Raw genomic sequence first — 22,785 nt, 5'->3', positions numbered from 1 at the left:
AAACGTGTTCAAATGTGTCTCAGTTTTCGTCCCCTGGTACTCGGGTGCAACATTCCAGACGCTTTACTAACACTCTCCCCACTTGCAGAGTCACTGCCTTTAACCTCCTGTTTGGCCCAGTTTGCAATTTCAGCGGAAAATGAACAGGAATAGGGAGAACCAATGAGAGACTAGCTGGAGGTGTCTGGATGGGCAAATTTAACTCTCATTTCCCACCAGGAAGAGGAATTAACCAAAGGCTCAGCGTGCCATGCCGGAACCACACTAGGGCTTGAAGCAATCCTGCGGTGTTGCGGCCAGCTCACAAGAAAGCGAGTTGAAGAAAGGAGCTCAGGGGCACTGTAATTCACAAACCTGCAGAGTTAAAAATGACAGCTATCGTCCAAAAATATATTGAAGTAAGGCTGCCAAGAGGACTCGAAAGCGGGGCAGAATTGCAGGAATCCGATTTCAGGAGGTAGACTGGAATTGCATGTAAAGCATAGGAAAAGAGACAGAATGTCCACAATGATGCACTTGGACAAAAAGGGCGTATGCGTTTTTTCCTGAATATATTCAGGAAAAAACGCATACGCCCTTTTTGGCCAACCAAGCAAGCTTGCAAAGGAAATCTGCACTACAATGAAGTCTCACTGCCCCCCGGTCAAAAGGGCCATCTGAAAAAAGTGTAAAATCCAGAAAGGCAGGACTGGCCATGGAGAACTGGGAACCTTGTTATGCTGATGGGCGGGATGTAAATTGCCAACAGCCACTCTGGAGAAGTGTATGGTGTTTCCTGAAACATCTACAAAACAAAGCAACAGAGCCTAGGGCACTTCCACTTATGGTCCTATAGCTTAGGGAAATTAAAATCAAAAAGACACAGTCACCCCAAAGTTTGGGACAGCTCTGTTTACAAGAACCTCGTTTACAGTTCGAGTTCAATATCACAGAAAGCGAAAAATGGATAAAGAAGTTGTTGTAGGTACGTACAATGCAATATCACTCAGCAATGAAATCTATGTCATCAGGCCCATAGCAGCATAATGAGTGGATTCAGGTACGATGATTCTAAGTGAGATAAGTCACACAGAAAAAGAAACATCATAAGATATCACTAATACACGGAATGTAAACTTGGCTACACAGGAACAGAATTACAAAACAGAACAGGGTCTCAAATGTAGAAAACCAACTTATGCTTTCTTAAGGGGAAAGGTGAGTTGGGGTGCTGCATAAAACCAGAGATTGAAATTAGCACAGATACCGTTCCATAAGCCAAATATGTAATAGACAAGAGCTACTCCTTTCTCAACCAAGTGGAATCAACACCCCATATTAAACGCCTAAGAATATACCTGACTAGTAAGAATCTTAAAACCTATGGATTTCTATGTCTCCGAAAGAGAATCAAGCGTGTGTACAGTGGCATAAACGCAGCAGTGATAGGATTGGTGAGGTTCGGTGAGCAAATGCAGACCCTTTGAAGTCATATTGCATGGGACCCATTCCATGGGTCTCAACTCTCCAGGTTTAAGGGATTCTTCCTTCAGCTAAAACATGCATTTGGAACCCAGAGTATGATCCACCGTGTGATCGGGAAACGTGTTCAAATGTGTCTCAGGTTTCGTCCCCTGGTACTCGGGTGCAACATTCCAGACGCTTTACTAACACTCTCCCCACTTGGAGAGTCAGTGCCTTTAAACTCCTGTTTGGCCCAGTTTGCAATTTCTGCGGAAAATGAACAGGAATAGGGAGAACCAATGAGAGACTAGCTGGAGGTGTCTGGACGGGCAAATTTAACTCTCATTTCCCACCAGGAAGAGGAATTAACCAAAGGCTCAGCATGCCATTCCGGAACCACACTAGGGCCTGAAGCAATGCTGCGGTGTTGCGGCCAGCTCACAAGAAAGCGAGTTGAAGAAAGGAGCTCAGGGGCACTGTAATTCACAAACCTGCAGAGTTATAAATGACAGCTATTGTCCAAAAATATATTGAAGTAAGGCTGCCAAGAGGACTTGAAAGCGGGGCAGAATTGCAGGAAACCGGTTTCAGGAGGTAGACTGGAATTGCATGTAAAGCATAGGAAAAGAGGCAGAACGTCCACAATGATGCACTTGGCCAAAAAGGGCGTATGCGTTTTTTCCTGAATATATTCAGGAAAAAACGCATACGCCCTTTTTGGCCAACCAACCAAGCTTGCAAAGGAAATCTGCACTACAATGAAGTCTCACTGCCCCCCGGTCAAAAGGGCCATCTGAAAAAAGTGTAACATCCAGAAAGGCAGGACAGGCCATGGAGAACTGGGAGCCTTGTTATGCTGATGGGCGGGATGTAAATTGCCAACAGCCACTCTGGAGAAGTGTATGGTGTTTCCTGAAACATCTAAAAAACAAAGCAACAGAGCCTAGGGCACTTCCACTTATGGTCCTATAGCTTAGGGAAATTAAAATCAAAAAGACACAGCCACCCTAAAGTTTGGGACGGCTCTGTTTACAAGATCCTCGTTTACGGTACAAGTTCTATATCACAGAAAGCGAAAAATGGATAAAGAAGTTGTGGTACTTACGTACAATGCAATATCACTCAGCAATGAAATGTATGTCATCAGGCCCGTAACAGCATAATGAGTGGATTCAGGTACGATGATTCTAAGTAAGATAAGTCACACAGAAAAAGAAACATCATAAGATATCACTACTACACGGAATGTAAACTTGGCTACACAGGAACTGAATTACAAAACAGAACAGGGTGTCAAATGTAGAAAACCAACTTATGCTTGCTTAAGGGGAAAGGTGAGTTGGGGTGCTGCATAAAACCAGAGATTGAAATTAGCACAGATACCGTTCCACAAGCCAAATATGTAATACACAAGATCTACTCCTTGCTCAACGAAGAGGACACAACACCTCATATTAAACGCCTAAGAATATACCTGACTAGTAAGAATCTTAAAACCTATGGACTTATTTGTCTCCGAAAGAGAATCAAGCGTGTGTACAGCGGCATAAGCGCAGCAGTGATAGGATTGGTGACGTTCGGTGAGCAAATGCAGACCCTTTGAAGTCATATTGCGTGGTACCTATTCCTTGGGTCTCAACTTTCCAGGTTTAAGGGATTCTTCCTTCAGCTAAAACATGCATGTGGAACCCAGAGTATGATCCACCGTGTGATCGGAAAACGTGTTCAAATGTGTCAGTTTTCGTCCGCTGGTACTCGGGTGCAACATTCCAGATGCTTTACTAACACTCTCCCCACTTGGAGAGTCAGTGCCTTTAACCTCCTGTTTGGCCCAGTTTGCAATTTCTGCGGAAAATGAACAGGAATAGGGAGAACCAATGAGAGACTAGCTGGAGGTGTCTGGACGGGCAAATTTAACTCTCATTTCCCACCAGGAAGAGGAATTAACCAAAGGCTCAGCGTGCCATGCCGGAACCACACTAGGGCCTGAAGCCATGCTGCGGTGTTGCGGCCAGCTCACAAGAAAGCGAGTTGAAGAAAGGAGCTCAGGGGCACTGTAATTCACAAACCTGCAGAGTTATAAATGACAGCTATCGTCCAAAAATATATTGAAGTAAGGCTGCCAAGAGGACTTGAAAGCGGGGCAGAATTGCAGGAATCCGATTTCAGGAGGTAGACTGGAATTGCATGTAAAGCATAGGAAAAGAGGCAGAACGTCCACAATGATGCACTTGGCCAAAAAGGGCGTATGCGTTTTTTCCTGAATATATTCAGGAAAAAACGCATACGCCCTTTTTGGCCAACCAAGCAAGCTTGCAAAGAAATCTGCAGTACAATGAAGTCTCACTGCCCCCCAGTCAAAAGGGCCATCTGAAAAAAGTGTAAAATCCAGAAAGGCAGGACAGCTCATGGAGAATTGGGAGCCTTGTTATGCTGATGGGCGGGATGTAAATTGCCAACAGCCACTCTGGAGAAGTGTATGGTGTTTCCTGAAACATCTAAAAAACAAAGCAACAGAGCCTAGGGCACTTCCACTTATGGTCGTATAGCTTAGGGAAATTAAAATCAAAAAGACACAGCCACCCCAAAGTTTGGGACGGCTCTGTTTACAAGAACCTCGTTTACGGTACAAGTTCAATATCACAGAAAGCGAAAAATGGATAAAGAAGTTGTAGTACTTACGTACAATGCAATATCACTCAGCAATAAAATCTATGTCATCAGGCCCATAGCAGCATAATGAGTGGATTCAGGTACGATGATTCTAAGTGAGATAAGTCACACAGAAAAAGAAACATCATAAGATATCACTAATACACGGAATGTAAACTTGGCTACACAGGAACTGAATTACAAAACAGAACAAGGTCTCAAATGTAGAAAACCAACTTATGCTTGCTTAAGGGGAAAGGTGAGTTGGGGTGCTGCATAAAACCAGAGATTGAAATTAGCACAGATACCGTTCCATAAGCCAAATATGTAATAGACAAGAGCTACTCCTTGCTCAACGAAGAGGACTCAACACCCCATATTAAACGTCTAAGAATATACCTGACTAGTAAGAATCTTAAAATCTATGGATTTATATGTCTCCGAAAGAGAATCAAGCTTTTCTACAGAGGCATAAATGCAGCAGTAATAGGATTGGTGAGGTTCGGTGAGCCAATGCAGACCCTTTGAAGTCATATTGCATGGTACCCATTCCATGGGTCTCAACTCTCCAGGTTTAAGGGATTCTTCCTTCAGCTAAAACATGCATGTGGAACCCAGAGTATGATCCACCGTGTGATCGGGAAACGTGTTCAAATGTGTCAGATTTCGTCCCCTGGTACTCGGGTGCAACATTCCAGATGCTTTACTAACACTCTCCCCACTTGGAGAGTCAGTGCCTTTAACCTCCTGTTTGGCCCAGTTTGCAATTTCTGCGGAAAATGAACAGGAATAGGGAGAACCAATGAGAGACTAGATGGAGGTGTCTGGACGGGCAAATTTAACTCTCATTTCCCACCAGGAAGAGGAATTAACCAAAGGCTCAGCATGCCATGCCGGAACCACACTAGGGCCTGAAGCAATCCTGCGGTGTTGCGGCCAGCTCACAAGAAAGCGAGTTGAAGAAAGGAGCTCAGGGGCACTGTAATTCACAAACCTGCAGAGTTAAAAATGACAGCTATCGTCCAAAAATATATTGAAGTAAGGCTGCCAAGAGGACTTGAAAGCGGGGCAGAATTGCAGGAATCCGATTTCAGGAGGTAGACTGGAATTGCATGTAAAGCATAGGAAAAGAGGCAGAACGTCCACAATGATGCACTTGGCCAAAAAGGGCGTATGCGTTTTTTCCTGAATATATTCAGAAAAAAACGCATACGCGCTTTTTGGCCAACCAAGCAAGCTTGCAAAGGAAATCTGCACTACAATGAAGTCTCACTGCCCCCCAGTCAAAAGGGCCATCTGAAAAAAGTGTAAAATCCAGAAAGGCAGGACAGCTCATGGAGAATTGGGAGCCTTGTTATGCTGATGGGCGGGATGTAAATTGCCAACAGCCACTCTGGAGAAGTGTATGGTGTTTCCTGAAACATCTAAAAAACAAAGCAACAGAGCCTAGGGCACTTCCACTTATGGTCGTATAGCTTAGGGAAATTAAAATCAAAAAGACACAGCCACCCCAAAGTTTGGGACGGCTCTGTTTACAAGAACCTCGTTTACGGTACAAGTTCAATATCACAGAAAGCGAAAAATGGATAAAGAAGTTGTAGTACTTACGTACAATGCAATATCACTCAGCAATGAAATCTATGTCATCAGGCCCATAGCAGCATAATGAGTGGATTCAGGTACGATGATTCTAAGTGAGATAAGTCACACAGAAAAAGAAACATCATAAGATATCACTAATACACGGAATGTAAACTTGGCTACACAGGAACTGAATTACAAAACAGAACAAGGTCTCAAATGTAGAAAACCAACTTATGCTTGCTTAAGGGGAAAGGTGAGTTGGGGTGCTGCATAAAACCAGAGATTGAAATTAGCACAGATACCGTTCCATAAGCCAAATATGTAATAGACAAGAGCTACTCCTTGCTCAACGAAGAGGACTCAACACCCCATATTAAACGTCTAAGAATATACCTGACTAGTAAGAATCTTAAAATCTATGGATTTATATGTCTCCGAAAGAGAATCAAGCGTTTCTACAGAGGCATAAATGCAGCAGTAATAGGATTGGTGAGGTTCGGTGAGCCAATGCAGACCCTTTGAAGTCATATTGCATGGTACCCATTCCATGGGTCTCAACTCTCCAGGTTTAAGGGATTCTTCCTTCAGCTAAAACATGCATGTGGAACCCAGAGTATGATCCACCGTGTGATCGGGAAACGTGTTCAAATGTGTCTCAGTTTTTGTCCCCTGGTACTCGGGTGCAACATTCCAGACGCTTTACTAACACTCTCCCCACTTGGAGAGTCAGTGCCTTTAACCTCCTGTTTGGCCCAGTTTGCAATTTCTGCGGAAAATGAACAGGAATAGGGAGAACCAATGAGAGACTAACTGGAGGTGTCTGGACGGGCAAATTTAACTCTCATTTCCCACCAGGAAGAGGAATTAACCAAAGGCTCAGCGTGCCATGCCGGAACCACACTAGGGTCTGAAGCAATCCTGCGGTGTTGCGGCCAGCTCACAAGAAAGCGAGTTGAAGAAAGGAGCTCAGGGGCACTGTAATTCACAAACCTGCAGAGTTAAAAATGACAGCTATCGTCCAAAAATATATTGAAGTAAGGCTGCCAAGAGGACTTGAAAGCGGGGCAGAATTGCAGGAATCCGATTTCAGGAGGTAGACTGGAATTGCATGTAAAGCATAGGAAAAGAGGCAGAACGTCCACAATGATGCACTTGGCCAAAAAGGGCGTATGCGTTTTTTCCTGAATATATTCAGGAAAAAACGCATACGCCCTTTTTGGCCAACCAAGCAAGCTTGCAAAGGAAATCTGCACTACCATGAAGTCTCACTGCCCCCCGGCCAAAAGGGCCATCTGAAAAAAGTGTAAAATCCAGAAAGGCAGGACAGGCCATGGAGAACTGGGAGCCTTGTTATGCTGATGGGCGGGATGTAAATTGCCAACAGCCACTCTGGAGAAGTGTATGGTGTTTCCTGAAACATCTAAAAAACAAAGCAACAGAGCCTAGGGCACTTCCACTTATGGTCCTATAGCTTAGGGAAATTAAAATCAAAAAGACACAGCCACCCCAAAGTTTGGGACGGCTCTGTTTACAAGAACCTCATTTACAGTACAAATTCAATATCACAGAAGGTGAAAAATGGATAAAGAAGTTGTGGTACTTACGTACAATGCAATATCACTCAGCAATGAAATCTATATCATCAGGCCCGTAGCAGCATAATGAGTGGATTCAGGTACGATGATTCTAAGTGAGATAAGTCACACAGAAAAAGAAACATCATAAGATATCACTACTACACGGAATGTAAACTTGGCTACACAGAAACTGAATTACAAAACAGAACACGGTCTCAAATGTAGAAAACCAACTTATGCTTGCTTAAGGGGAAAGGTGAGTTGGGGTTCTGCATAAAACCAGAGATTGAAATTAGCACAGATACCATTCCATAAGCCAAATATGTAATAGACAAGAGCTACTCCTTGCTCAACGAAGTGGACTCTACACCCCATATTAAACGTCTAAGAATATACCTGACTAGTAAGAATCTTAAAATCTATGGATTTCTATGTCTCCGAAAGAGAATCAAGCGTGTGTACAGTGGCATAAGCGCAGCAGTGATAGGATTGGTGAGGTTCGGTGAGCCAATGCAGAACCTTTGAAGTCATATTGAATGGGACCCATTCCATGGGTCTCAACTCTCCAGGTTTAAGGGATTCTTCCTTCAGCTAAAACATGCATGTGGAACCCAGAGTATGATCCACCGTGTGATCGGGAAACGTGTTCAAATGTGTCTCAGTTTTTGTCCCCTGGTACTCGGGTGCAACATTCCAGACGCTTTACTAAAACTCTCCCCACTTGGAGAGTCAGTGCCTTTAACCTCCTGTTTGGCCCAGTTTGCAATTTCTGCGGAAAATGAACAGGAATAGGGAGAACCAATGAGAGACTAGCTGGAGGTGTCTGGACGGGCAAATTTAACTCTCATTTCCCACCAGGAAGAGGAATTAACCAAAGGCTCAGCGTGCCATACCGGAACCACACTAGGGCCTGAAGCAATCCTGCGGTGTTGCAGCCAGCTCACAAGAAAGCGAGTTGAAGAAAGGAGCTCAGGGGCACTGTAATTCACAAACCTGCAGAGTTATAAATGACAGCTATCGTCCAAAAATATATTGAAGTAAGGCTGCCAAGAGGACTTGAAAGCGGGGCAGGATTGCAGGAAACCGATTTCAGGAGGTAGACTGGAATTGCATGTAAAGCATAGGAAAAGAGGCAGAACGTCCACAATGATGCACTTGGCCAAAAAGGGCGTATGCGTTTTTTCCTGAATATATTCAGGAAAAAACGCATACGCCCTTTTTGGCCAACCAAGCAAGCTTGCAAAGGAAATCTGCACTACCATGAAGTCTCACTGCCCCCCGGTCAAAAGGGCCATCTGAAAAAAGTGTAAAATCCAGAAAGGCAGGACAGGCCATGGAGAACTGGGAGCCTTGTTATGCTGATGGGCGGGATGTAAATTGCCAACAGCCACTCTGGAGAAGTGTATGGTGTTTCCTGAAACATCTAAAAAACAAAGCAACAGAGCCTAGGGCACTTCCACTTATGGTCCTATAGCTTAGGGAAATTAAAATAAAAAAGACACAGCCACCCCAAAGTTTGGGACGGCTCTGTTTACAAGAACCTCATTTACAGTACAAATTCAATATCACAGAAGGTGAAAAATGGATAAAGAATTTGTGGTACTTACGTACAATGCAATATCACTCAGCAATGAAATCTATAACATCAGGCCCGTAGCAGCATAATGAGTGGATTCAGGTACGATGATTCTAAGTGAGATAAGTCACACAGAAAAAGAAACATCATAAGATATCACTACTACACGGAATGTAAACTTGGCTACACAGAAACTGAATTACAAAACAGAACACGGTCTCAAATGTAGAAAACCAACTTATGCTTGCTTAAGGGGAAAGGTGAGTTGGGGTGCTGCATAAAACCAGAGATTGAAATTAGCACAGATACCATTCCATAAGCCAAATATGTAATAGACAAGAGCTACTCCTTGCTCAACGAAGTGGACTCTACACCCCATATTAATCGCCTAAGAATATACCTGACTAGTAATAATCTTAAAACCTATGGATTTATATGTCTCCAAAAGAGAATCAAGCATGTGTACAGCGGCATAAACGCAGCAGTGATAGGATTGGTGAGGTTTGATGAGCAAATGCAGACCCTTTGAAGTCATATTGCATGGTACCCATTCCATGGGTCTCAACTCTCCAGGTTTAAGGGATTCTTCCTTCAGCTAAAACATGCATGTGGAACCCAGAGTATGATCCACCGTGTGATCGGGAAACGTGTTCAAATGTGTCTCAGTTTTCGTCCCCTGGTACTCGGGTGCAACATTCCAGACGCTTTACTAACACTCTCCCCACTTGGAGAGTCAGTGCCTTTAACCTCCTGTTTGGCCCAGTTTGCAATTTCTGCGGAAAATGAACAGGAATAGGGAGAACCAATGAGAGACTAGCTGGAGGTGTCTGGATGGGCAAATTTAACTCTCATTTCCCACCAGGAAGAGGAATTAACCAAAGGCTCAGCGTGCCATGCCGGAACCACACTAGGGCCTGAAGCAATCCTGCGGTGTTGCGGCCAGCTCACAAGAAAGCGAGTTGAAGAAAGGAGCTCAGGGACACTGTAATTCACAAACCTGCAGAGTTAAAAATGACAGCTATCGTCCAAAAATATATTGAAGTAAGGCTGCCAAGAGGACTCGAAAGCGGGGCAGGATTGCAGGAAACCGATTTCAGGAGGTAGACTGGAATTGCATGTAAAGCATAGGAAAAGAGGCAGAACGTCCACAATGATGCACTTGGCCAAAAAGGGCGTATGCGTTTTTTCCTGAATATATTCAGGAAAAAACGCATACGCGCTTTTTGGCCAACCAAGCAAGCTTGCAAAGGAAATCTGCACTACAATGAAGTCTCACTGCCCCCCGGTCAAAAGGGCCATCTGAAAAAAGTGTAAAATCCAGAAAGGCAGGATAGGCCATGGAGAACTGGGAGCCTTGTTATGCTGATGGGCGGGATGTAAATTGCCAACAGCCACTCTGGAGAAGTGTATGGTGTTTCCTGAAACATCTAGAAAACAAAGCAACAGAGCCTAGGGCACTTCCACTTATGGTCCTATAGCTTAGGGAAATTAAAATCAAAAAGACACAGCCACCCCAAAGTTTGGGACGGCTCTGTTTACAAGATCCTCGTTTACGGTACAAGTTCAATATCACAGAAAGCGAAAAATGGATAAAGAAGTTGTGGTACTTACGTACAATGCAATATCACTCAGCAATGAAATCTATGTCATCAGGCCCATAGCAGCATAATGAGTGGATTCAGGTACGATGATTCTAAGTGAGATAAGTCACACAGAAAAAGAAACATCATAAGATATCACTAATACACGGAATGTAAACTTGGCTACACAGGAACTGAATTACAAAACAGAACAGGATCTCAAATGTAGAAAACCAATTTATGCTTGCTTAAGGGGAAAGGTGAGTTGGGGTGCTGCATAAAACCAGAGATTGAAATTAGCACAGATACCATTCCATAAGCCAAATAGGTAATAGACAAGAGCTACTCCTTGCTCAACGAAGTGGACTCAACACCCCATATTAAATGCCTAAGAATATACCTGACTGGTAAGAATCTTAAAACCTATGGATTTATATGTCTCCGAAAGAGAATCAAGCGTGTGTACAGCGGCATAAATGCAGCAGTGATAGGATTGGTGAGGTTCGGTGAGCAAATGCAGACCCTTTGAAGTCATATTGCATGGTACCCATTCCATGGGTCTCAACTCTCCAGGTTTAAGGGATTCTTCCTTCACCTAAAACATGCATGTGGAACCCAGAGTATGATCCACTGTGTGATCGGGAAACGTGTTCAAATGTCTCACTTTTCGTCCCCTGGTACTCGGGTGCAACATTCCAGACGCTTTACTAACACTCTCCCCACTGGAGAGTCAGTGCCTTTAACCTCCTGTTTGGCCCAGTTTGCAATTTCTGTGGAAAATGAACAGGAATAGGGAGAACCAATGAGAGACTAGCTGGAGGTGTCTGGATGGGCAAATTTAACTCTCATTTCCCACCAGGAAGTGGAATTAACCAAAGGCTCAGCGTGCCATGCCGGAACCACACTAGGGCCTGAAGCAATCCTGCGGTGTTGCGGCCAGCTCACAAGAAAGTGAGTTGAAGAAAGGAGCTCAGGGGCACTGTAATTCACAAACCTGCAGAGTTAAAAATGACAGCTATCGTCCAAAAATATATTGAAGTAAGGCTGCCAAGAGGACTTGAAAGCGGGGCAGAATTGCAGGAAACCAATTTCAGGAGGTAGACTGGAATTGCATGTAAAGCATAGGAAAAGAGGCAGAACGTCCACAATGATGCACTTGGCCAAAAAGGGCGTATGCGTTTTTTCCTGAATATATTCAGGAAAAAACGCATACGCCCTTTTTGGCCAACCAAGCAAGCTTGCAAAGGAAATCTGCACTACAATGAAGTCTCACTGCCCCCCGGGCAAAAGGACCATCTGAAAAAAGTGTAAAATCCAGAAAGGCAGGACAGGCCATGGAGAACTGGGAGCCTTGTTATGCTGATGGGCGGGATGTAAATTGCCAACAGCCACTCTGGAGAAGTGTATGGTGTTTCCTGAAACATCTAAAAAACAAAGCAACAGAGCCTAGGGCACTTCCACTTATGGTCCTATAGCTTAGGGAAATTAAAATAAAAAAGACACACTCACCCCAAAGTTTGGGACAGCTCTGTTTACAAGAACCTCATTTACAGTACAAATTCAATATCACAGAAGGTGAAAAATGGATAAAGAATTTGTGGTACTTACGTACAATGCAATATCACTCAGCAATGAAATCTATATCATCAGGCCCGTAGCAGCATAATGAGTGGATTCAGGTACGATGATTCTAAGTGAGATAAGTCACACAGAAAAAGAAACATCATAAGATATCACTACTACACGGAATGTAAACTTGGCTACACAGAAACTGAATTACAAAACAGAACACGGTCTCAAATGTAGAAAACCAACTTATGCTTGCTTAAGGGGAAAGGTGAGTTGGGGTGCTGCATAAAACCAGAGATTGAAATTAGCACAGATACCATTCCATAAGCCAAATATGTAATAGACAAGAGCTACTCCTTGCTCAACGAAGTGGACTCTACACCCCATATTAAACGCCTAAGAATATACCTGACTAGTAATAATCTTAAAACCTATGGATTTATATGTCTCCAAAAGAGAATCAAGCATGTGTACAGCGGCATAAACGCAGCAGTGATAGGATTGGTGAGGTTTGATGAGCAAATGCAGACCCTTTGAAGTCATATTGCATGGTAGCCATTCCATGGGTCTCAACTCTCCAGGTTTAAGGGATTCTTCCTTCAGCTAAAACATGCATGTGGAACCCAGAGTATGATCCACCGTGTGATCGGGAAACGTGTTCAAATGTGTCTCAGTTTTTGTCCCCTGGTACTCGGGTGCAACATTCCAGATGCTTTACTAACACTCTCCCCACTTGGAGAGTCAGTGCCTTTAACCTCCTGTTTGGCCCAGTTTGCAATTTCTGCGGAAAATGAACAGGAATAGGGAGAACCAATGAGAGACTAGCTGGAGGTGTCTGGATGGGCAAATTTAACTCTCATTTCCCACCAGGAAGAGGAATTAACCAAAGGCTCAGCGTGCCATGCCAGAACCACACTAGGGCCTGAAGCAATCCTGCGGTGTTGCGGCCAGCTCACAAGAAAGCGAGTTGAAGAAAGGAGCTCAGGGACACTGTAATTCACAAACCTGCAGAGTTAAAAATGACAGCTATCGTCCAAAAATATATTGAAGTAAGGCTGCCAAGAGGACTTGAAAGCGGGGCAGGATTGCAGGAAACCGATTTCAGGAGGTAGACTGGAATTGCATGTAAAGCATAGGAAAAGAGGCAGAACGTCCACAATGATGCACTTGGCCAAAAAGGGCGTATGCGTTTTTTCCTGAATATATTCAGGAAAAAACGCATACGCCCTTTTTGGCCAACCAAGCAAGCTTGCAAAGGAAATCTGCACTACAATGAAGTCTCACTGCCCCCCGGTCAAAAGGGCCATCTGAAAAAAGTGTAAAATCCAGAACGGCAGGATAGGCCATGGAGAACTGGGAGCCTTGTTATGCTGATGGGCGGGATGTAAATTGCCAACAGCCACTCTGGAGAAGTGTATGGTGTTTCCTGAAACATCTAAAAAACAAAGCAACAGAGCCTAGGGCACTTCCACTTATGGTCCTATAGCTTAGGGAAATTAAAATCAAAAAGACACAGCCACCCTAAAGTTTGGGACGGCTCTGTTTACAAGATCCTCGTTTACGGTACAAGTTCAATATCATAGAAAGCGAAAAATGGATAAAGAAGTTGTGGTACTTACGTACAATGCAATATCACTCAGCAATGAAATCTATGTCATCAGGCCCATAGCAGCATAATGAGTGGATTCAGGTACGATGATTCTAAGTGAGATAAGTCACACAGAAAAAGAAACATCATAAGATATCACTAATACACGGAATGTAAACTTGGCTACCCAGGAACTGAAATACAAAACAGAACAGGGTCTCAAATGTAGAAAACCAATTTATGCTTGCTTAAGGGGAAAGGTGAATTGGGGTGCTGCATAAAACCAGAGATTGAAATTAGCACAGATACCGTTCCATAAGCCAAATATGTAATAGACAAGAGCTACTCCTTGCTCAACGAAGAGGACTCAACACCCCATATTAAACGTCTAGGAATATACCTGACTAGTAAGAATCTTAAAACCTATGGATTTATATGTCTCCGAAAGGGAATCAAGCGTGTGTACAGTGGCATAAGCACAGCAGTGATAGGATTGGTGAGGTTCGGTGAGCCAATGCAGAACCTTTGAAGTCATATTGCATGGTACCCATTCCATGGGTCTCAACTCTCCAGGTTTAAGGGATTCTTCCTTCACCTAAAACATGCATGTGGAACCCAGAGTATGATCCACCGTGTGATCGGGAAACGTGTTGAAATGTGTCTCAGGTTTCGTCTCCTCGTACTCGGGTGCAACATTCCAGACGCTTTACTAACACTCTCCCCACTTGGAGAGTCAGTGCCTTTAACCTCCTGTTTGGCCCAGTTTGCAATTTCTGCGGAAAATAAACAGGAATAGGGAGAACCAATGAGAGACTAGCTGGAGGTGTCTGGACGGGCAAATTTAACTCTCATTTCCCACCAGGAACAGGAATTAACCAAAGGCTCAGCATGCCATGCCGGAACCACACTAGGGCCTGAAGCAATCCTGCGGTGTTGCGGCCAGCTCACAAGAAAGCGAGTTGAAGAAAGCAGCTCAGGGGCACTGTAATACACAAACCTGCAGAGTTAAAAATGACAGCTATCGTCCAAAAATATATTGAAGTAAGGCTGCCAAGAGGACTTGAAAGCGGGGCAGAATTGCAGGAAACCGATTTCAGGAGGTAGACTGGAATTGCATGTAAAGCATAGGAAAAGAGGCAGAACGTCCACAATGATGCACTTGGCCAAAAAGGGCGTATGCGTTTTTTCCTGAATATATTCAGGAAAAAACGCATACGCCCTTTTTGGCCAACCAAGCAAGCTTGCAAAGGAAATCTGCACTACAATGAAGTCTCACTGCCCCCCGGTCAAAAGGGCCATCTGAAAAAAGTATAAAATCCAGAAAGGCAGGACAGGCCATGGAGAACTGGGAGCCTTGTTATGCTGATGGGCAGGATGTAAATTGCCAACAGCCACTCTGGAGAAGTGTATGGTGTTTCCTGAAACATCTAAAAAACAAAGCAACAGAGCCTAGGGCACTTCCACTTATGGTCCTATAGCTTAGGGAAATTAAAATCAAATAGACACAGTCACCCCAAAGTTTGGGACAGCTCTGTTTACAAGAACCTCGTTTACAGTTCGAGTTCAATATCACAGAAAGTGAAAAATGGATAAAGAATTTGTGGTAGGTACGTACAATGCAATATCACTCAGCAATGAAATCTATGTCATCAGGCCCAGAGCAGCATAATGAGTGGATTCAGGTACGATGATTCTAAGTGAGATAAGTCACACAGAAAAAGAAACATCATAAGATATCACTAATACACGGAATGTAAACTTGGCTACACAGGAACAGAATTACAAACAGAACAGGGTCTCAAATGTAGAAAACCAACTTATGCTTTCTTAAGGGGAAAGGTGAGTTGGGGTGCTGCATAAAACCAGAGATTGAAATTAGCACAGATACCGTTCCATAAGCCAAATATGTAATAGACAAGAGCTACTCCTTGCTCAACGAAGTGGACTCAACACCCCATATTAAACGTCTAAGAATATACCTGACTAGTAAGAATCTTAAAACCTATGGATTTATATGTCTCCAAAAGAGAATCAAGCATGTGTACAGCGGCATAAACGCAGCAGTGATAGGATTGGTGAGGTTTGATGAGCAAATGCAGACCCTTTGAAGTCATATTGCATGGTAGCCATTCCATGGGTCTCAACTCTCCAGGTTTAAGGGATTCTTCCTTCACCTAAAACATGCATGTGGAACCCAGAGTATGATCCACTGTGTGATCGGGAAACGTGTTCAAATGTCTCACTTTTCGTCCCCTGGTACTCGGGTGCAACATTCCAGACGCTTTACTAAAACTCTCCCCACTTGGAGAGTCACTGCCTTTAACCTCCTGTTTGGCCCAGTTTGCAATTTCTGCGGAAAATGAACAGGAATAGGGAGAACCAATGAGAGACTAGCTGGAGGTGTCTGGACGGGCAAATTTAACTCTCATTTCCCACCAGGAAGAGGAATTAACCAAAGGCTCAGCGTGCCATGCCGGAACCACACTAGGGCCTGAAGCAATCCTGCAGTGTTGCGGCCAGCTCACAAGAAAGCGAGTTGAAGAAAGGAGCTCAGGGGCACTGTAATTCACAAACCTGCAGAGTTATAAATGACAGCTATCGTCCAAAAATATATTGAAGTAAGGCTGCCAAGAGGACTTGAAAGCGGGGCAGAATTGCAGGAAACCGATTTCAGGAGGTAGACTGGAATTGCATGTAAAGCATAGGAAAAGAGGCAGAACGTCCACAATGATGCACTTGGCCAAAAAGGGCGTATGCGTTTTTTCCTGAATATATTCAGGAAAAAACGCATACGCCCTTTTTGGCCAACCAAGCAAGCTTGCAAAGGAAATCTGCACTACAATGAAGTCTCACTGCCCCCCGGTCAAAAGGGCCATCTGAAAAAAGTGTAAAATCCAGAAAGGCAGGACAGGCCATGGAGAACTGGGAGCCTTGTTATGCTGATGGGCGGGATGTAAATTGCCAACAGCCACTCTGGAGAAGTGTATGGTGTTTCCTGAAACATCTAAAAAACAAAGCAACAGAGCCTAGGGCACTTCCACTTATGGTCCTATAGCTTAGGGAAATTAAAATCAAAAAGACACAGCCACCCCAAAGTTTGGGACGGCTCTGTTTACAAGAACCTCATTTACAGTACAAATTCAATATCACAGAAGGTGAAAAATGGATAAAGAATTTGTGGTACTTACGTACAATGCAATATCACTCAGCAATGAAATCTATATCATCAGGCCCGTAGCAGCATAATGAGTGGATTCAGGTACGATGATTCTAAGTGAGATAAGTCACACAGAAAAGGAAACATCATAAGATATCACTACTACACGGAATGTAAACTTGGCTACACAGAAACTGAATTACAAAACAGAACACGGTCTCAAATGTAGAAAACCAACTTATGCTTGCTTAAGGGGAAAGGTGAGTTGGGGTTCTGCATAAAACCAGAGATTGAAATTAACACAGATACCATTCCATAAGCCAAATAGGTAATAGACAAGATCTACTCCTTGCTCAATGAAGTGGACTCTACACCCCATATTAATCGCCTAAGAATATACCTGACTAATAATAATCTTAAAACCTATGGATTTATATGTCTCCAAAAGAGAATCAAGCATGTGTACAGCGGCATAAACGCAGCAGTGATAGGATTGGTGAGGTTTGATGAGCAAATGCAGACCCTTTGAAGTCATATTGCATGGTAGCCATTCCATGGGTCTCAACTCTCCAGGTTTAAGGGATTCTTCCTTCAGCTAAAACATGCATGTGGAACCCAGAGTATGATCCACCGTGTGATCGGGAAACGTGTTCAAATGTGTCTCAGTTTTCGTCCCCTGGTACTCGGGTGCAACATTCCAGACGCTTTACTAACACTCTCCCCACTTGGAGAGTCACTGCCTTTAACCTCCTGTTTGGCCCAGTTTGCAATTTCTGCGGAAAATGAACAGGAATAGGGAGAACCAATGAGAGACTAGCTGGAGGTGTCTGGATGGGCAAATTTAACTCTCATTTCCCACCAGGAAGAGGAATTAACCAAAGGCTCAGCGTGCCATGCCGGAACCACACTAGGGCCTGAAGCAATCCTGCGGTGTTGCGGCCAGCTCACAAGAAAGCGAGTTGAAGAAAGGAGCTCAGGGGCACTGTAATTCACAAACCTGCAGAGTTAAAAATGACAGCTATCGTCCAAAAATATATTGAAGTAAGGCTGCCAAGAGGACTCGAAAGCGGGGCAGAATTGCAGGAATCCGATTTCAGGAGGTAGACTGGAATTGCATGTAAAGCATAGGAAAAGAGACAGAATGTCCACAATGATGCACTTGGCCAAAAAGGGCGTATGCGTTTTTTCCTGAATATATTCAGGAAAAAACGCATACGCACTTTTTGGCCAACCAAGCAAGCTTGCAAAGGAAATCTGCACTACAATGAAGTCTCACTGCCCCCCAGTCAAAAGGGCCATCTGAAAAAAGTGTAAAATCCAGAAAGGCCGGACAGGCCATGGAGAACTGGGAGCCTTGTTATGCTGATGGGCGGGATGTAAATTGCCAACAGCCACTCTGGAGAAGTGTATGGTGTTTCCTGAAACATCTAAAAAACAAAGCAACAGAGCCTAGGGCACTTCCACTTATGGTCCTATAGCTTAGGGAAATTAAAATCAAAAAGAAACAGCCACCCCAAAGTTTGGGACGGCTCTGTTTACAAGAACCTCATTTACGGTACAAGTTCAATATCACAGAAAGCGAAAAATGGATAAAGAATTTGTGGTACTTACGTACAATGCAATATCACTCAGCAATGAAATGTATATCATCAGGCCCGTAGCAGCATAATGAGTGGATTCAGCTACGATGATTCTAAGTGAAATAAGTCACACAGGAAAAGAAACATCATAAGATATCCCTACTACACGGAATGTAAACTTGGCTACACAGGAACTGAAATACAAAACAGAACAGGGTCTCAAATGTAGAAAACCAATTTATGCTTGCTAAAGGGGAAAGGTGAATTGGGGTGCTGCATAAAACCAGAGATTGAAATTAGCACAGATACCGTTCCATAAGCCAAATATGTAATAGACAAGAGCTACTCCTTGCTCAACGAAGAGGACTCAACACCACATATTAAACGTCTAGGAATATACCTGACTAGTAAGAATCTTAAAACCTATGGATTTATATGTCTCCGAAAGGGAATCAAGCGTGTGTACAGTGGCATAAGCACAGCAGTGATAGGATTGGTGAGGTTCGGTGAGCCAATGCAGAACCTTTGAAGTCATATTGCATGGTACCCATTCCATGGGTCTCAACTCTCCAGGTTTAAGGGATTCTTCCTTCAGCTAAACCATGCATGTGGAACCCAGAGTATGATCCACCGTGTGATCGGGAAACGTGTTCAAATGTGTCTCAGATTTTCTCCGCTGGTACTCGGGTGCAACATTCCAGACGCTTTACTAAAACTCTCTCCACTTGGAGAGTCAGTGCCTTTAACCTCCTGTTTGGCCCAGTTTGCAATTTCTGCAGAAAATGAACAGGAATAGGGAGAACCAATGAGAGACTAGCTGGAGGTGTCTGGATGGGCAAATTTAACTCTCATTTCCCACCAGGAAGAGGAATTAACCAAAGGCTCAGCGTGCCATGCCGGAACGACACTAGGGCCTGAAGCAATCCTGCGGTGTTGCGGCCAGCTCACAAGAAAGCGAGTTGAAGAAAGGAGCTCAGGGGCACTGTAATTCACAAACCTGCAGAGTTATAAATGACAGATATCGTCCAAAAATATATTGAAGTAAGGCTGCCAAGAGGACTTGAAAGCGGGGCAGAATTGCAGGAAACCGATTTCAGGAGGTAGACTGGAATTGCATGTAAAGCATAGGAAAAGAGGCAGAACGTCCACAATGATGCACTTGGCCAAAAAGGGCATATGCGTTTTTTCCTGAATATATTCAGGAAAAAACCCATACGCCCTTTTTGGCCAACCAAGCAAGCTTGCAAAGGAAATCTGCACTACAATGAAGTCTCACTGCCCCCCAGTCAAAAGGGCCATCTGAAAAAAGTGTAAAATCCAGAAAGGCCGGACAGGCCATGGAGAACTGGGAGCCTTGTTATGCTGATAGGCGGGATGTAAATTGCCAACAGCCACTCTGGAGAAGTGTATGGTGTTTCCTGAAACATCTAAAAAACAAAGCAACAGAGCCTAGGGCACTTCCACTTATGGTCGTATAGCTTAGGGAAATTAAAATCAAAAAAACACAGCCATCCCAAAGTTTGGGACGGCTCTGTTTACAAGAACCTCGTTTATGGTACAAGTTCAATATCACAGAAAGCGAAAAATGGATAAAGAAGTTGTGGTACTTACGTACAATGCAATATCACTCAGCAATGAAATCTATGTCATCAGGCCCATAGCAGCATAATGAGTGGATTCAGGTACGATGATTCTAAGTGAGATAAGTCACACAGAAAAAGAAACATCATAAGATATCACTAATACACGGAATGTAAACTTGGCTACACAGGAACTGAATTACAAAAGAGAACAAGGTCTCAAATGTAGAAAACCAACTTATGCTTGCTTAAGGGGAAAGGTGAGTTGGGGTGCTGCATAAAACCAGAGATTGAAATTAGCACAGATACCGTTCCATAAGCCAAATATGTAATAGACAAGAGCTACTCCTTGCTCAACGAAGAGGACTCAACACCCCATATTAAACGTCTAAGAATATAGCTGACTAGTAAGAATCTTGAAACCTATGGATTTATATGTCTCCGAAAGAGAATCAAGCGTGTGTACAGTGGCATAAGCGCAGCAGTGATAGGATTGGTGAGGTTCGGTGAGCCAATGCAGAACCTTTGAAGTCATATTGCATGGTACCCATTCCATGGGTCTCAACTCTCCAGGTTTAAGGGATTCTTCCTTCAGCTAAAACATGCATGTAGAACCCAGAGTATGATCCACCGTGTGATCGGGAAACGTGTTCAAATGTGTCTCAGGTTTCGTCCCCTGGTACTCGGGTGCAACATTCCAGACGCTTTACTAAAACTCTCCCCACTTGGAGAGTCACTGCCTTTAACCTCCTGTTTGGCCCAGTTTGCAATTTCTGCGGAAAATGAACAGGAATAGGGAGAACCAATGAGGGACTAGCTGGAGGTGTCTGGACGGGCAAATTTAACTCTCATTTCCCACCAGGAAGAGGAATTAACCAAAGGCTCAGCGTGCCATGCCGGAACCACACTAGGGCCTGAAGCAATCCTGCGGTGTTGCGGCCAGCTCACAAGAAAGCGAGTTGAAGAAAGGAGCTCAGGGGCACTGTAATTCACAAACCTGCAGAGTTAAAAATGACAGCTATCGTCCAAAAATATATTGAAGTAAGGCTGCCAAGAGGACTTGAAAGCGGGGCAGAATTGCAGGAATCCGATTTCAGGAGGTAGACTGGAATTGCATGTAAAGCATAGGAAAAGAGGCAGAACGTCCACAATGATGCACTTGGCCAAAAAGGGCGTATGAGTTTTTTCCTGAATATATTCAGGAAAAAACGCATACGCCCTTTTTGGCCAACCAAGCAAGCTTGCAAAGGAAATCTGCAGTACAATGAAGTCTCACTGCCCCCCGGTCAAAAGGGCCATCTGAAAAAAGTATAAAATCCAGAAAGGCAGGACAGGCCATGGAGAACTGGGAGCCTTGTTATGCTGATGGGCGGGATGTAAATTGCCAACAGCCACTCTGGAGAAGTGTATGGTGTTTCCTGAAACATCTAAAAAACAAAGCAACAGAGCCTAGGGCACTTCCACTTATGGTCCTATAGCTTAGGGAAATTAAAATCAAAAAGACACAGCCACCCCAAAGTTTGGGCCGGCTCTGTTTACAAGAATCTCGTTTATGGTACAGGTTCAATATCGCAGAAAGTGAAAAATGGATAAAGAAGTTGTGGTACTTACGTACAATGCAATATCACTCAGGAATGAAATCTATGTCATCAGGCCCGTAGCAGCATAATGAGTGGATTCAGGTACGATGATTCTAAGTGAAATAAGTCACACAGAAAAAGAAACATCATAAGATATCACTAATACACGGAATGTAAACTTGGCTACACAGGAACTGAATTACAAAACAGAACAGGATCTCAAATGTAGAAAACCAACTTATGCTTGCTTAAGGGGAAAGGTGAGTTGGGGTGCTGCATAAAACCAGAGATTGAAATTAGCACAGATACCATTCCATAAGCCAAATAGGTAATAGACAAGAGCTACTCCTTGCTCAACAAAGTGGACTCAACACCCCATATTAAATGCCTAAGAATATACCTGACTAGTAAGAATCTTAAAACCTATGGATTTATATGTCTCCGAAAGAGAATCAAGCGTGTCTACAGAGGCATAAATGCAGCAGTAATAGGATTGGTGAGGTTCGGTGAGCAAATGCAGACCCTTTGAAGTCATATTGCATGGTACCCATTCCATGGGTCTCAACTCTCCAGGTTTAAGGGATTCTTCCTTCAGCTAAAACATGCATGTGGAACCCAGAGTATGATCCACCGTGTGATCGGGAAACGTGTTCAAATGTGTCAGATTTCGTCCCCTGGTACTCGGGTGCAACATTCCAGACGCTTTACTAACACTCTCTCCACTTGGAGAGTCAGTGCCTTTAACCTCCTGTTTGGCCCAGTTTGCAATTTCTGCGGAAAATGAACAGGAATAGGGAGAACCAATGAGAGACTAGATGGAGGTGTCTGGACGGGCAAATTTAACTCTCATTTCCCACCAGGAAGAGGAATTAACCAAAGGCTCAGCATGCCATGCCGGAACCACACTAGGGCCTGAAGCAATCCTGCGGTGTTGCGGCCAGCTCACAAGAAAGCGAGTTGAAGAAAGGAGCTCAGGGGCACTGTAATTCACAAACCTGCAGAGTTATAAATGACAGCTATCGTCCAAAAATATATTGAAGTAAGGCTGCCAAGAGGACTTGAAAGCGGGGCAGAATTGCAGGAAACCGATTTCAGGAGGTAGACTGGAATTGCATGTAAAGCATAGGAAAAGAGGCAGAACGTCCACAATGATGCACTTGGCCAAAAAGGGCATATGCGTTTTTTCCTGAATATATTCAGGAAAAAACGCATACGCACTTTTTGGCCAACCAAGCAAGCTTGCAAAGGAAATCTGCACTACAATGAAGTCTCACTGCCCCCCGGTCAAAAGGGCCATCTGAAAAAAGTGTAAAATCCAG

Source organism: Pseudorca crassidens, chromosome 3 (genome assembly GCF_039906515.1).
Source record: "Pseudorca crassidens isolate mPseCra1 chromosome 3, mPseCra1.hap1, whole genome shotgun sequence".
Lineage (NCBI taxonomy): Eukaryota > Metazoa > Chordata > Mammalia > Artiodactyla > Delphinidae > Pseudorca > Pseudorca crassidens.
The sequence above is the reverse complement of the archived record's forward strand: the minus strand, read 5'-3'. Positions refer to the sequence as shown.